Consider the following 16,160-nt stretch of genomic DNA (forward strand, 5'->3'; position numbering starts at 1 on the left):
CAAAATCCTTCCAGGAAGGGCTCTCATCTCATGTCCCATCTCCACTCCTAACCCTCAAGGATGGAAAAAAATCCAAGATCCCTGAACCACTGCTGAAGTTCACTTTCCTCTTCAGTAGGTGTCCCCGGTGGAAGCTGCAGGCCATGCCATCAGCTTCCTTCAGGTTTCAGGACATTGGTGTCATCTGATGTCCACAGTTGCACCAGCCACTCAGGCTTGTGCATCCTGCTAGCTTCTGCTTCCCCAAACTAAATGCAAGGTTGTCATCAGTTTTACCAAATGTCCACGATGTTCAGCAGATCTTCCGGACATCCCATGGTTTGCTACACAAATGGCCAAGGCCAGCAGAGTCTTGGGTTTGGAATATTCCTTTACACTGTGTGAAGATGCATCACTGTGATTGGTTTAATAAAAGGCTAAGCAGCCTATAGCTAGGCAGGAGGTATAGGCGGGACCTCTGGACAGAGAGAGCTCTGGGAAGAAGCAGGGAATCGCTAGAGGACACAGAGAGGAAACAGGAGGTGCAAGATGGAAGAGAGGTAAAAAGCCATGAAGCAAAATGTAGATTAATATAAATGGGTTAGTTTCGGTTATAAAAGTTAATGGGACAAGCCTAAGCTATAGGCCAAGCTTTCATAATAATAAGTCTCCATAATAGTAACGTTTTGCCGGGCGGTGGTGGCGCACGCCTTTAATCCCAGCACTCGGGAGGCAGAGCCAGGCGGATCTCTGTGAGTTCGAGGCCAGCCTGGGCTACCAAGTGAGTTCCAGGAAAGGCACAAAGCTACACAGAGAAACCCTGTCTCAAAAAAAAAAAAAAAATAGTAAGGTTTTGTGTGTGTGTGTGTGTGTGTGTGTGTGTGTGTGTGTGTGAGCTGGCAGTCCAAAGAAAAATCATGCTACTGTCTTGATTGAATGCCTGTCATCTGTAAACTGAAGTTTCTCAGTCCCTCCCGGTCTCACCTGGGCAGCAGTCATTTTTATAAAATAATCACTCAGAGGCTTAATACTAATTACAAATTGTTTGGTCTATGGCTCAGACTTATTGATAGCTAGCAATTACATCTTAAATTAGCCCATTTATATTCATCTATGATTGCCACATGTCTTGTGGCTTTACCTGTGTTCTATTACATCTTGCTCTCTCCCCCACCCCCACCCTTGTGGCTCACAGTATCTCCTCTAACCCCGCCTTTCTTCCCCCTCTATCTCTCTTGGATTTCCCGCCTGGCTGTCTCCTGTCTTGCCATATGTCAAAGCAGCTTCTTTATTAACCAATGGTAGCAACATAGATTCACAATGTACAGAAAGATCGTCCCACAGCAGCCACCCATATCCTTCACTGAACCCTAGTCTTGCTCCCAGGGTTCTGCAGGCCTTGCAAACCCCTCAGTACAAAGCTGCTCTGTCCCCTCCATCCCAAGGAAGACTGGAAGGTGGTAGTAGCATTCCTACAGGCTCTGCATCAGCTAGGCTCTACTCAGGAAGATATTCATTTCTTTCTGGTGTGTGTTCATCCCTCTGACCCACCACCCATTGTCCACTTAGACCTGATCCTGATGGGTGTTATCCAAAGCAAAGGAAAAAAAAAAGCAAGAAGAAAATAATAATGATTGCAATCTGTGTCCAAGACAGTGCTGTGAGCCTGGGCAAAGCAGGAAGATCAGAAATCACTGATGAGAAGCGACAGAGCCTGAAGCAGAGTGAAGAAAGGATCCAACACAAACAGGTATTGTCCAGTGGGCTCCACCAGCAGAGTCTTTGGTGCTCTAAATACCTAGAACCAGGGCTTGGACAGATAGCTGAAGGCATTTGCCAACAAGCCTGACGACCTGAGTTCAATCCCCAGAGGTCCTCTGACCTCCATATGTATGACACGGCAGGCACATGCATGTGAGCAGGTGTGTGTGTGTGTGCACACACACACACACACACACACACACAGAGAGAGAGAGAGAGAGAGAGAGAGAGAGAGAGAGCACTAAGGCCAAGGCAGACATCTCACTTATCAACCTATCCTTCCCAAGGGACTGAAGCAGGAAGTTGCCCTGGACCAGACCTCCACGACACTGCTCTTCTCTGTGCCCTGTGCTCCTTGACATCCCAGATGGACATCCTCATAAAGATCAGTGAAACTCCAGGAGTACAAACCCAAATCAATGCGCCTGTCAGGAAAGGTGTAGGGTTTCCCTCTTGCTTTCCAGATACCAGCTGGGACTGCCCATTAGTTGTCAGGGTGTTTTTTTTTTTTTTCAACACCAGCTGAGGCTTTCTCAGCCACCCCACCTCTGCTTACCAAGGGGGACGGGTGGCAGTTGCTGAGAACTGTGCAGTGGGCCATGCTGGGAGCCACTGTGAAAGGCTTCACAGAAAGGGAAGATGTCCCCCCACTCTGTCCTGCCCAGACCTCTCCCTCCTCCATACAGTCTGCCCTGTGCTGGTCTCTCCCAGTCTCCAGAGGTCTTTCCCAACAAACTTAATTACCAAAATAAAAGCTTTCCTGAGCAAATAGTTGTCACAGAAGTCAATTTTATATTGTTATTTGAGCAAAAGACAGTATAAACCAGATTGATGGACCATGGAGTCTGGGCCTGTCTATCCAGAACCAAGCTGGAATGGCTACCCACTACATCTGTCCACAAGTCCTTTATACGACCAAGTTATTGACTGCATGATCTAAAATGTATTCCAGGGGCTGGGGACATGGCTCAGCAGTTAGGAGAACTGGCTAGACTTACAGAGGACTCAGGTTTAGTTCCCAGCACCCACGTGGTGGCTCACAACCATCTGTAACATCAATTCCAGGGGGTCTGATGCCAACTTCTGGCCTTGGAAGTCATTGCACACACCTGGTACTCACACAAGCATGCAACCAAGCTAAAAGAAAAACAAGTAAATGCTCCAAAAGAAAAGAAAATGTATTCCATTGGACGTATTTTGGCTCAATTGATACATTTCTGTTCCAGGAGGAAGGTTGGCACAGCTGCTTTCTCAACATCAGGACAGGAGTGGGGTAGGTGGTATGTACCTAGGCTGGGCATCTTGGGGTGGAAAAAGCACCCAGGACCAGGGCCAGTGAGATGTCTCAGTAGATAAAGTGACTACCTTACACCCCTGACAAGCTGAGCTCGGTCCCTAGATCTCAGGATGGAGAGAACTGACTCCACAAAAACTATCTATCTATCTATTATCTATGTGTCCTCTGAACCCCACACATGCACTGTGGCCCGAGTGCCCCTACACACATCATGCATACACAATAATAACAAATCAAAACAAAATTAAAAGGAAGAGAGGCAGGGACCGCATCGACCACCTACTCCAACACATAGAGTACCCCTGGCATTTGTTGTTGACATCAGAAACAAAAGACAGATTTAGAAATAGATGAGAATAAAATGTAAAGATGGGACTGTGTGATGGTTCAGCAAGGAAGGGTGCTCGCCAACAAACCAAACTACCTGAGTCCAATCCCCGGGACACACGTGGTAGAGGGAGAGGGCTTACTTCTCCTGCAAGCTGCCCTCTGATGCCCTCACATGCATGCTCTGGCACTCACCCATCCACTCACATACACAAAAAAAGAAGCCTGGAAGCAGCTATAAGGAAAAGATATCTACATAGAGGAATGGTGAGAGAAATAGCTGCTGATATGACATGAGAAAATATGACAGGCGCAAGACACTGATGCTATTGTGCCACTGGATAAGGAGGACTATTAGCTCAGCGGGATCCAGTGCAAACTGCCCTTGGTGTCATCTGAAGCTGGGAGCGACGTGGAGGTGCTTGTCAGGGGAGGGACCTGGGCACTGAGCGGACACCTGCCTGCAGAACGGGTTTCTTTAACGGCTATTGAACCATTCAGGATTTCTAATTTCCTCTGGGGTCAATTTTAATCATTCAGATTTCCTATTTTTTCCATGTTTTTACAGGTTTTCACATGAAAAGACACAAATTTGTTGATCTCCCTTTCTTGTTTTAAATTATTAATACTTTGTGGTTATGGTTTCATTTTCATTCTGAATCAATCTCTCTGTCCTAACCTATCTATCTATCGCTTATCTATTTATCTATTATCTATCAATCTGTCTGTCGGTCTGTCTATGTGTGTTTATAATTTTCCATAAGTTCAGCTATTTTATTAATATTTTGTGGAGAATCAGCTCTTACTGTCTTACCATCTCCATCTTCATTGAGTTAACTTCCATCCTTAGCTTTATTCTGTCTTTCTTCTCATCTAAGATTATTCCTTGTCTTTTTATTTTTTCTAATGCTGGGTATAAGACCTAGGGTTTCACACCACTGAGCTATCTCTCATCCCTGGTCTTTGTTATTTGTCTTTTACAAATATATTGAAGCATAGAAATGTATGGCCAAGTATCAGTTTTAATATCTCACTTTTTTTGGCAATACTAGGGATTAAACCTAGGACAACACACATGCTAGGCAAGCACTGTATCACTGAGCTACATCGCCAGTATCTCTATCGTATATATGTGTTTGTAAATATATATGTATACATTATATACACATATATACTTATATGTATTTTTAAGTTCTTGTTTTGTGTGTGTCTATGTGGTCAGGCATATGCACATGAGTGCAGTGCCTGCAGAGACCAAAAGAGGGCACCAGATACTCTGAAGCTGGAGCTACAGGTGGTTGTGAGCCACTCAATGTGGGTGCTGGGAACTGAGGTTGAGTCTTCTGCAAGAGATGCAAACCCTCTTGACTGCTAAGCCATCTCTCCAGCCCATTAAATATTTTATAGTCTTTTTTATTCAAAAATTTGGCCAGTGGAGGGACAGAGTAGCATCACCATCTTTTCATTTTAAGAATTTGTGTGTGTGTGTGTGTGTGTGTGTGTTGGGGGGGTTCTCTGTATAGTTTTGGTGTCTGTTCTGGATCTCGCTCTGTAGACCAGGCTGGCCTTGAACTCACAGAGATCCGCCTGCCTCTGCCTCCTGAGTGCTGGGATTAAAGGCATGCGCCACCACCGCCCCACCGCCTGGCATTTTTTAAAGATATTTTTAAGTAATTGCAATGTAATTAATGGATGCATTTATTTGTCTGAGACAGGATCTGGCTAGTGGGAATATTTTTAATGTTTTGGTGCTTCATTTTTATAAATGCCTTATGTGCTTTGGGAAATCATCTCTGTCCTCCACACACTTTCTTTTTATCCTGTCTCAGCCTTCTAAGTGCCGGGATTACTGACAGGCACCAACATCCTTGCACTGTGATTGATGTTCCCTCTGGTCAGTAATCCGGAGTAATTCGGGAGGGCACTTGACTTAACTGCCCAGTCTTGTTGCTTATTATTTAATATCTTCAAATTGTTATTTAAAATACTTTTAATATACTCACCCTGTGATGGTTGAAAGAAAATGGCCCCCAAAGGGAGTGGCACTATAGGAGATGTGCCTTGGTTGGAGGAAGTGTGTCTCTTTGTGGAGGTGGGCTTTGCGGGTTCACAGACGCTCAAGCCATGCCCAGTGAGACAGACACTTCCTGTTGCCTTCTGTAGCCAGCGCCATGTCTGCCTGCATGCCGCCATGCTCCCCACCATGATGATGATGGACTGAACCTCTGAAACTGTAAGCAAGTCACCCCAATTAAATATTTTCCTTTATAGAAGTTGTCATGGTCATGGTGTCTCTTCACAGCAAGAGAAACCCTAACTAAGACACAGCCATATGTGTGTCTGCAAACCCAATCCAACATACTCCATCTAAGCTGGAAATGAAGTCTTCTGGCTTCAACTTTTTTTTTCCCCAAGAGACTAGAAAATGAGAGCTAATGTGCTTCATATTTATTCTTACTTTTTTCTAGTTCTCTCAGCCAGGAAACTCTTTCAATAACGTTTCACAGACTGTGGCAAGGAATGAGCATAGCCTGCTTGTGCGGAACATGTGTTGACATTCTCTGCATTGTTGAAGGCTATTTTCCTTAAATAGAGAGTTATAGGTTGGCTTTTGGAAAGTTCTGCATATATGAGCTGGCGAGATGGCTCAGCAAGTGAGGGTGATTGCTGCCAAGCCTGGTGACCAGAGTTTGTCCCCAGAATGCACATGACAGAAGCGCAGAACCGGTTCCTGCAAGTGGTCTTCTGACCGCCACACGCATGTTGAGGCAAACACGTGCCTCTTCCAATGAAATAAATAAACAAATAAAATTAAAAGTTTTATGCTGTGGATATCACTCTATATAAATAAAACTCTGATGGCCAGTGACCAGGCAGGAAGTATAGGCGGGACAAAGAGAGAGGAGAATTGGGGAAACAGGAAGAAGGAGGAGAGACACTGCAGCCACCGCCAGGAGAAGCAGCATGTGAAGACGCTGGGAAGCCACCAGCCACGTGGCAAGGTATAGATTTATAAAAATGGGTTAATTTAAGATAAAAGAACAGTTAGCAAGAAGCCTGCCACGGCCATACAGTTTATAAGTGATATAAGCGTCTGAGTGATTATTTTATATGTGGATTGTGGGACTGCGGGGCTTGGGGAACCTGGAGAGAAGCCCTCCGGCAACAAATGGCGCCCAACGGCTCGAGTTTCCACCTTAAACCTGAGAATATTTAATAACCAATTCTAAACAGAGCCAAAACCAGGTTCCTGCTTCTTGTCTCATATGAGCAGCTAGACGCCGCAAAACGCGGGTTTGAACACTGGCGGGTTCCTGGCGTGTGCGTTTGACCGGCAGTATGGCGGGAATGAGGGGTCTAAGACGCCAGAGGCACATTATGCTGTGTAGTAGATTTAGTCTTTACTAGTATTTTTTTTTTAAAAGGTTTCTGGGCTACATGCTGCTTTGATAAAAGCTTAGACCCACTATTTCTGAGACTTGATGACTCCCAGAGCTGGCGGAAAACGTACCACTGCCATGTTGGGAAGCTGAAGTGGGCGGAGCCAGCAGCCACAGCGCTGTTTCAGGCTTAGAAGGATGCAGTTTAAAGCAATAGGCTCACAAAAAGACTGATTCAGATAACATCGTTTACAATGTGTGTAAAATATACGTAGGCTTGAAAGAGACAAAAAAATTAATGTAAAAAGCCACGTAAAGATGAATATTACACAGACAATCTGGATTATGTTGTCTTTGGGATTTTTAACTGCAAAAAAACATTTGATCAAAAAAGATGTTGAATTAAACCAATATGTATATTTTAAAGGTAACTTGACTTCAAAATTTGGATTTAAGGATATGTTGCTTTGGAAAAGAGGTTCTGCTTTTGTTTCCACAGAAAGCCAGAGGCTATGGATTTGTTCCATATTAAGATACATCAGGTTTGACCAGCCAAGACCCCCTGAAAGATATCCGATGACACCATGGCCCAGATGATCCAACATCCAGAACGGTTTCAAGGCAACTGGCTCCCACAATATAGCCTCAAGGACTACCCCATAGGCCTAAAATTTTCTTTTGCGTCCCCATAAGATACAGCGCCCCCCTCCAGCAGGAAGTAGTAAGAGATGCTACGCCCAAATTCCCAAATATACCAAGCTGGCTTTAGAGGTGGAATTGGCTCACTCCCCCTCTAAACCCAGACATATTGCTTTAAAAAAATGGTTAAGAGATTCTTGTGTCCCAAATCAGAAGAGCCCTCTGGTGTGGGACAGAGAAAAACCAATATTTTTATTTAAAACAGGTTGATTATAAATGTGGTCTCTTTCTAAAAAAGAAAAGGGGATATGATATAGATATATAGAGATGATAAGATAAAAGGGTAGATTAATGAACCTACTTTTAAAGAACAACTTGTTTAAAATGTTTTACATTGGTATAGATTTTAGTTTATGTTTAAAATGTTTTACATTGGTATAAATTTTAGTTTATTGATACAAACTTGAATTAATTTTGTTATACTGTATATATATATTTCTATTCTTGTTTGAGGTATTGTTTATGTAACTCATTTAAAATTGTAATGGATAATTAAAATAGATTAATAATTAGTCATCTATGATAATCATATTTGTAGCCATGTTAGTTAAGTCTTCTAGGTATACATAGAGATATTTCAGATAGATAGGTAATCTTCAAACACTTCATAGACCTAGAGAATATGGCATTTAAATAACTTAAAATTCTGTTGACATGAGACACAATTGCTCCTGGCTGCACCAATTTGATCCCGAGAGAATGTTGGGCTTCTAAGACATTTCCATTTGGAAGTTTGTCTTTTGGCACAAAATGGCCTACTGGGCAAAGAACTGCCCTTGCCTTGATGGCTGACAGTACAAATGCAATGCTGTCCTTTCTGGACAAGCGGGACACAAGGAAAGCGACCACTGTACTCTGCCAAGACAGGGTAAGATGGTCTCTCAGAATTCCTGCTTCTGAAAATGGTCTGTCAGATACTCTAGGCCTATAGCCAATTTGAATGCACCAACAATGCTGAGAAACATTAGGTGACTGTCCAGGCTGCCAGCTGTCTTGGTCTACTCTTGCAAGATTCCCGAAAGTTGCTTGCATCCATCTACCATTTCTCAGGTACCATTATGTTCCTTCTCAGGTCTTTGATGTGGTTGAAAACTAGATAGTTATAATTTCCTCAGTTATGATAAAAGATAAGTTAGCTATAAAACCTTAAACTCACAAATATAAGATAGATAAGACATCTTCTTTAATATTGTAGCTATAATTCTTGCTCGGTAATTGTTTTGCTATATGTAATTTTACCATGTTAAAGTTAAAACCTTCCTTTTTAAAAAAAAGAAGAAAGGGGAAGTGCTGTGGATATCACTCTATATAAATAAAACTCTGATGGCCAGTGACCAGGCAGGAAGTATAGGCGGGACAAAGAGAGAGGAGAATTGGGGAAACAGGAAGAAGGAGGAGAGACACTGCAGCCACCGCCAGGAGAAGCAGCATGTGAAGACGCTGGGAAGCCACCAGCCACGTGGCAAGGTATAGATTTATAAAAATGGGTTAATTTAAGATAAAAGAACAGTTAGCAAGAAGCCTGCCACGGCCATACAGTTTATAAGTGATATAAGCGTCTGAGTGATTATTTTATATGTGGATTGTGGGACTGCGGGGCTTGGGGAACCTGGAGAGAAGCCCTCCGGCAACAGTTTTAAAAATTCTGGACATTGGAGCTGGAGAGATAGCTCAGTGGTTAAGAGCACTGACCACTCTTCCAGAGGACCTGGGTTCAATTCCCAGCACCCACATGGCAGCTCACACCTGTCTGTAACTCCCGGTTCCAGGGAACCCGGCAGCCATGGCAAAATACCAATGCACATAAAATAAACATAAATTAATTTAAAAAAACTCTGGACATCAAAGATTGCTTTATCCTGTTGCTTGTACTACTTTTGAGAAATATTTGCGCTTCTAATTCTTGTCCTTTGTACACCATGTGTCTTTGTCTAGTTGAAATTTTTTTTTTTAGAATTTCTTTTTCTAACTTGTTTTCAACACGTTAGAGATGCGTTGACATGATTTTTAAAATCCTGTTTGGTGTTCACTTGAATATGAAGATTACAGTTTTCATCAAAATCTGGAAAATGTTTTCTTCTTCTTCTTCAAATACCTGCCAGGTGCCACGGCCTTTGGGAGACTCCAATCATGCATATTTCCTGCAGCTTGCTGTTGTTGCAATATTCCCTCAGGGTAATGTTCTTTCCTTTTCTTCATTTGCCTTGGAGAGCTGTATTGCTAGGTCTTCAACCTCATTGACTGGTGTTGGTATTGTTATGCTGTCAAACCTAATCTGAAGTTAAGCTTCTCAGTGAATTTTTTGGTCCAGATATTTTGGTTCAGCTCCAGCATCCCTTTTGGTACCTCTTTGTGCTCCCATTTACCATCTCATTATCTCCACATTTTCCTCTGGGTTCTACAACATACTCTGATAGCCTTTTAAAGTCCCTCCCTGCTAATCCAGTTGTCTCTCTAAAGTCTGGCTCTATTTTCCAGCTCTACTGCATGTCCCACCATGTTCTTATACGAGATATGGGATGGGCTTGACTTGGTGATGTGTCACATGTACAGACCGTGGCCCTAGAGTTCCTTTTCTATGTTGTCCCTGCAATCTCAGGGTCATACCCAGGACCTCAGGCATGCTCAGGCAATTGCTGTACCACTGAGCTCCACCATAGCCCAGAATTCCCTTTCTAGTAGGTTTCTCTCTGAGAGTTAGCTAAGAAGGGAGGTAGAAGCCATTCTGCATTCTTCCAAATACCGAACAAATGCAAGCTGATGTGCTGATTTGGAGAGCTTTTTCAGTGTAATTCAAGTCCATATTTCATTGTTCTCAGTTAAGTTCATTTTAGTTTGATTGTTTTTGCAGTGCTGGGATCAAATCCAGAACCTCACACATGTCAGTTTTCATTTCAAGTTACTGAAATGAAGTTTATTTAAAGTATGCCTGACTTAATCAGCTGGCAGTCTTTCCAAAGATTTTACTTTTTACTTTTAATGATGTGTAGATGAGTATGTGCACATGAGTGCAATGACCTCAGGGGCCAGAAGAGGGCAGCCGATCTCTGGAGCTGGAGTGACAGGCTGTTGTGAGGTGCCCAAGATGGGCACTAGGAACTGAACTGGGGGCCTTCAGAAGAGCAGTACACACCCTTAACTGTTTGGCTTACTATCCAGCCCCAGTTGAAAGTCTTTAAAAAGAGGATCTGGGCACTTGGGAGGCAGGGACATCTGTGAGTTCAGGGCCAGCCAGGGATACACAGTGGGACCCTGTCTCAAAAAAAGCCCAAAGAACCCCCAAAAGAGAGAGAGAGAGAGAGAGAGAGAGAGAGAGAGAGAGAGAAGAAGAAGAAGAAGAAGAAGAAGAAGAAGAAGAAGAAGAAGAAGAAGAAGAGAAGAGAAAGGGAGGGAAAGAGGGAGGAGAAAGAAAAGAAGGGAAAGGAAAAGAAAAAGAGAACTCAGACTCCAAAGGGCAGACACATCTGAAATTCCTTCTCACTTCTCTTTGTGCAGCACACTGATGACCTATTCATGACTATTTGTCCTACAGACGTCAAGTTTAATGAACTTTTCAAATTTACATAAGCCAATTCTTGCTTTATATGTACTTCTATGTTTGAACCCTAACTGGCCTGGAAGTGACACTGGTTGTTGTAAATGTTAGGTTACTGAATGTCTGGATTTTGTTTTTCTTTCTTTCTTTTTTTTTTTTTTTAAGATTTATTTATTATGTATACAGTATTCTGGCATGTATGCCTACACACCAGAAGAGGGCACCAGATCTCATTGTAGAGGGGTGTAACCCATCATATGGTTGCTGGGAATTGAACTAGGGACCTCTGGAAGAACAGCCAGTGCTCTTAACCATCTCTCCAGCCCTCTTGTTTTCTTCCTTTAAAGAGTGTTTAAATTGGTTCTAGCAGGCAGTTAAATTATTGGGGAAGCTGGGCGGCAGGTACCAAAACTACAGGGAGAAACCTTGTCTCGAAAAACCAAAAAAAAAAAAAATTATTGGTGAAACAGTTTCAACCTTTTGAGGTTTGCGGTTTTCAAGGCAGGGCTTCTTTGTATAGCCTTGGCTGTCCTGGAACTTGCTCTGTAGACCAGGCTGACCTTGAATTTGCAGAGATCAGCCTGCCTCTGCCTTGAGTGCTGGGATTAAAGGCGAGAGCTACACAGTGAATTCAAGGTCAGCCTGGGATACAGGAGACCTTGTCTCTGCATAAACAGATAAGCACATTAAAAGCTGATGGTAAGAAGTGTTGAAGAGGAAGAGCAGAGCGTGTGAAAGGAGGTCTGTGGTTCTGAGCACATGTCGTCTTTGGCAGGAAGACCTCCTTTTCCCTGCACCAGAAGGAACAAAGAGGGATTGAGTGCTCTACACAGACTGACAGCAGACTTTGAGCTGATGTATGTTCAGTGTTAATAAGGTCCAAAGGCCGCTCACATCCACTCTAACCCCCGGTACAAAACTGAAGGGATTTCAGCCACAGGGTTTGTCTGAAGTCACGGCCACGCTGCTTGGCACAGGCTGCGCTTCTGTTCTGTCCCTCCAGGTTTTCTTCCTAACTTGAAGCCTGTTCTAGGAGGCCTTGTCTGCTCTCTTCTGTCGCCTACTGCTTCTGGGCTCAAAAGAGGGAGGAAGGAAGGCTTGGTTAGGCTCAAAGATGATGGGCAACATGGGAGAGAATGGACTGGAGTGGAGCTCAGCGGCTTCATCATCAACACATACAACAATGGGGGGAGTACAGCCCGATCTGAGCCTGAGCTGAGTGCCAAAGCACGCGTTTCCTTGCAAGCGCATTAGAGATGAGCAGTGAAGGGTTATGTCTCAGAGTGCTGGCGATGAAGGGACCAGATTGTGGAAGGCTCTGGGTGCCAGAAATAGGAATTAAGAATGGTTTCTGCTTTCATGTATTCATTAATTCATTTCTAAAAATGTGCTGAAGGCTGATAATATGTAGACTCTGAGATCAAAACTCAGACATTGGAGCCTGCAGGAATTTCTAGTCAAGAGAATGAAGGGATGGAAGGGGCAAAGGCTTGCACATGAGCTGGGTGATGTGCCGTCCTCTGAAACACACACACACACACACACACACACACACACACACACACACACACACACTTCTCCTAGCATGGGTTCACACACACCAGCCTGTGTGTTCATTTGCTGAAAGATGGAGTCGAAAACTCCCATGCAGAATTGTAGAGAGCCTGGTTCCCATCCCAGCTTTACCTCTCTGGGCCTTGGGCTAGTCACCCAACCTTGATAAGCTTTTGTCTCTTTCTCAGGAACAAAAGACCAGCTAGCTTCCCTTTGAATGGAGAAGTCCCCAGAACCTTGGTTGAAATGCGTTGATTCAGTCAGAAATATTTATTCAGCCTCTGGCCAGTGGCTGAGACACAAAGAAAACCAAGATGGTTCCCAGCCTCAGGGGACCCCATCATGGGATAATGTTAACAACATGGTGCAGGTAAGCACTCAAGGTAGGAGTCAAGTACATGGTCCCACGTCATTAAGAGGCATCATGTGGTTGTAATCGGCCAGTGGTTTCATTGAATACTATGAGCATCCCGTGAGTCAAGACCTTTGGGTATACCAAGCCACAGAACATCACCCATCAGAAGGCAATATCCATGGTTTTTCCTGGTGCCTGGTGGAGACTGTCCATTCCTTTGAAGGACTCAAATTAGAATGACCACAGACAAAAGAGTCCCAAGTGCTCGTCTGACAAATGGAGACTGTGGCTCCTGGCAAAGTCGTATCGATTCATTTGGACAGATGTGACGAAATGATGCAGCAGAGGGGCTTCCACATCAGACATTTATTTCCCACAGTTCCGGAGACTGGAAGCCCAAGATAAGGTGTCAGCAGGGCTGGCCTCTGCTCTCCTCACCTTGTACTACTGCAGACTAAATGTCTGAGTCTGTCCCTAGACTCCCATGTTGAAATTCTAAAGGTCAGTACGATGGCACATGCCTGTAATCTCAACACTGGGAGATGGAGGAAGAAGGCTCAGGAATTCAAGACGAGCCTTGGGTATCTAGAAAGTTAAAGGCTAGCCTAGGCTACTTGAGAGCATGTCTCAAAAGAAGAGGTGGAGGAGGGAGAGAAGGAGGAAGGAACTCTTCATTCATTCATTCAACCTTCAGTATGATGGCATTTGTTTGAATTTGGGGCCCTTGGGAGATGACAAAGTCATGAAGATAAAGCCATCACGAATTGGATTAGTGTCCTTTATAAAAGAAGCCCCAGAGAGCACCGTGGCCCTTCTGCCATCCATCTGGGGACACCCCATCTGTGAACCAAAAAGTGCATCTTCACTGGGCCCTGAATCAGCCAGCACCTTGACCTTGGACTTTGCAGCCTGTACAAGTTTGAGGAATAAATGTCTGTGGTTTTTGACTGTCTTGCTTATGACTACCTAACTCAAAACAAAACAAAAACATTTTTAGACAGTGTCTCATGCAGCCCACACTAGCCTCAAACTTGCTATATAGCCTAGGATGACCTTGAACCCCTGATCCTCCTGCCCGTATCTTCCAAGTGCTGAGATTACTGGCCCGCACTCCCACACCTGCTTCGGGCACGATAGATGAGCACTCTACCGTCTGAGCCGCAACCCTGCCTGAAACACTTTGTCACACCATCGCTACAACTGTCTTCCTGTGTCCTCACTTGGTGCTCTGTGCACACATATCCCCAGTGTCTCTGTATGTTCTGATCGTTTCTTCTGAGGTCCCCAGTCACACTAGACTCGGGCTCACCCCAACAGTCTCAGTGGACCTTAATCACCTCTTCAAACTCACCATCTCCATACACAGTCATGTGTAGTTGTACTCTGTGGCCAGGGTTTGAACACAGGGAATTTGGTGTTAACTCGGTTCAGTCCACAGCAGAATTAAGGCTTGCTCTTCTACTGCTTGACACCATGGGGGACAAAGATGAGGGGCAAAGTCAGCTCCCCTCTGAAGAAAAGACCGAGGCTCACAAGCAACAGGAAGAGGGAGCCAGCGGCTTCCAGGACACTGTTGCGCAGAATGTGCGAAGATGGCTCTTTTCCAAAATTAGAGTGCGCCACACTTCCACGTCGCTCTAAATAGCGCCTGTTAATGCTGCTGTCAGTTTCCGGAGACTTCACTTTTGGCATACTTTAACCCACGGCTGAGCGTCAGCATAGCTCCGAGGACAGTAGCCTGCATGAACTCTCTCTCTCTCTAGGCCAGTCAGAATCCCCCCCCTCCGCCCCCGGCCCCACCCCTGGCTCTGCTGGCGGAATATTCTTTCCTTGTCTCATTTTCAACGCTGGCCATTTACTCTCAAGAAGAGCAAGGTGGGGGGCTGGCAGGGCGAACGAGAAATTATCTCAAAGAAAGCCCGTTGCCATAGGAACCAGTTGTCAAATGCTTTTCTGTGCGGGAGGTGTCGGGAGTGGGACCGCAGGATTTGCTAAACGCGGCTTTGTCTTCAGTTGGTGACATGAGCAGTGACTGGTGATGGGGGAGGGGAGGCCAGCTCTCATCTGCCGGAAGTTCACCCTGAGAGTGAGCGGGCGGCTTCCAAGTGCTGCGCTCAGGGGCTTGTGGGGGACACGGGGGCACGCAGGATGAAAGGGCGGAGAGAAATCCCTTAGTCAACTCAGAAACTGCTCCCAAGGCCCGCCTCCCGTTCTCAGCCCCACACTAAGCTGTTGCTATGCCCAAGTCAGACGAGGTCTGTAGCTTTGGAGGGCCAGCAGGCTGGCTGCGGGAGTGGGGAGACCCCAGAAGCCAGCGTGCAGCGTTGGCTGTGCCCCATACAGAGGCTCTCTTTGGTGTGTGCATGTGTTCTAAATGATCGGACTCTGAAACCGTAGATGTTCATCAGGGAGGGCCTAGGACTTTACCGGGGACCCGGTTAGGATGGCAGACGTGGGGACTCATCCTTCCCACAACCCTTTGAGACAGGACTGGTCCAGGGTTGGTAATAAAAATATAAGGGTGATATACTGGTAATAAAAATACAAAGAATGAAAAAAAGAAAAGGAAAACTGACCTGATTTTGAATGGGGGAAAGGGTGAGAGCAGACATTCCTTAAACAGACAGAGAGTGTTCAGTGTCATTCATCGTCAGGGAAACGAAGGGGCCGGAGAGATGGCTCGGCAGTTAAGAGCACCACACACTGCTCTTCCAGAGGACCCTTGTCCACTTCCCAGCACCCATGCTGGGCACCTCACAACCGCCAGTAACTCCAGCCCCAAGGGATCTGATGGCCTCTCCAAACTCCAAAAGCTCCTGCACTCACATGGGCACATAGTTAAAACTAAAAATAAATCTAAAAGAAACCACAATGAACCACTGTCTTATAGCTGTTAGGATAGCTATTGTCCAAAGGATAATGAGGATAAGAATGTGGAGAAAACGCATGGCCTGTTCTAACAGAACATTGTGGGTGGGAATGTAAACTTCTATGGCCATCATGGTAAACAGACTGGAGGGGCCTCAAAACACAGAACTACTGTGCTGGGGACCTGGCTCAATGGTTGAGTACTTGCCCAGCATACATAAGGTCTGGGTTATACCTCTAATATCGAAATAAATAAGCATACAATCCATCCAGCAGCCCCACTACTGAGTAATAATACTAAAAGGAAAGTGGTATGCCAAACAGGTCATACTGTGGTCCATGTTTACTGCACTGTTCTCCACACAGTCATGACATGGAAAGTATCTAATTCAGTTAGGTGGGGTT

The sequence above is a fragment of the Peromyscus maniculatus genome, chromosome 9 (genome assembly GCF_049852395.1).
Source record: "Peromyscus maniculatus bairdii isolate BWxNUB_F1_BW_parent chromosome 9, HU_Pman_BW_mat_3.1, whole genome shotgun sequence".
Taxonomy (NCBI): domain Eukaryota; kingdom Metazoa; phylum Chordata; class Mammalia; order Rodentia; family Cricetidae; genus Peromyscus; species Peromyscus maniculatus.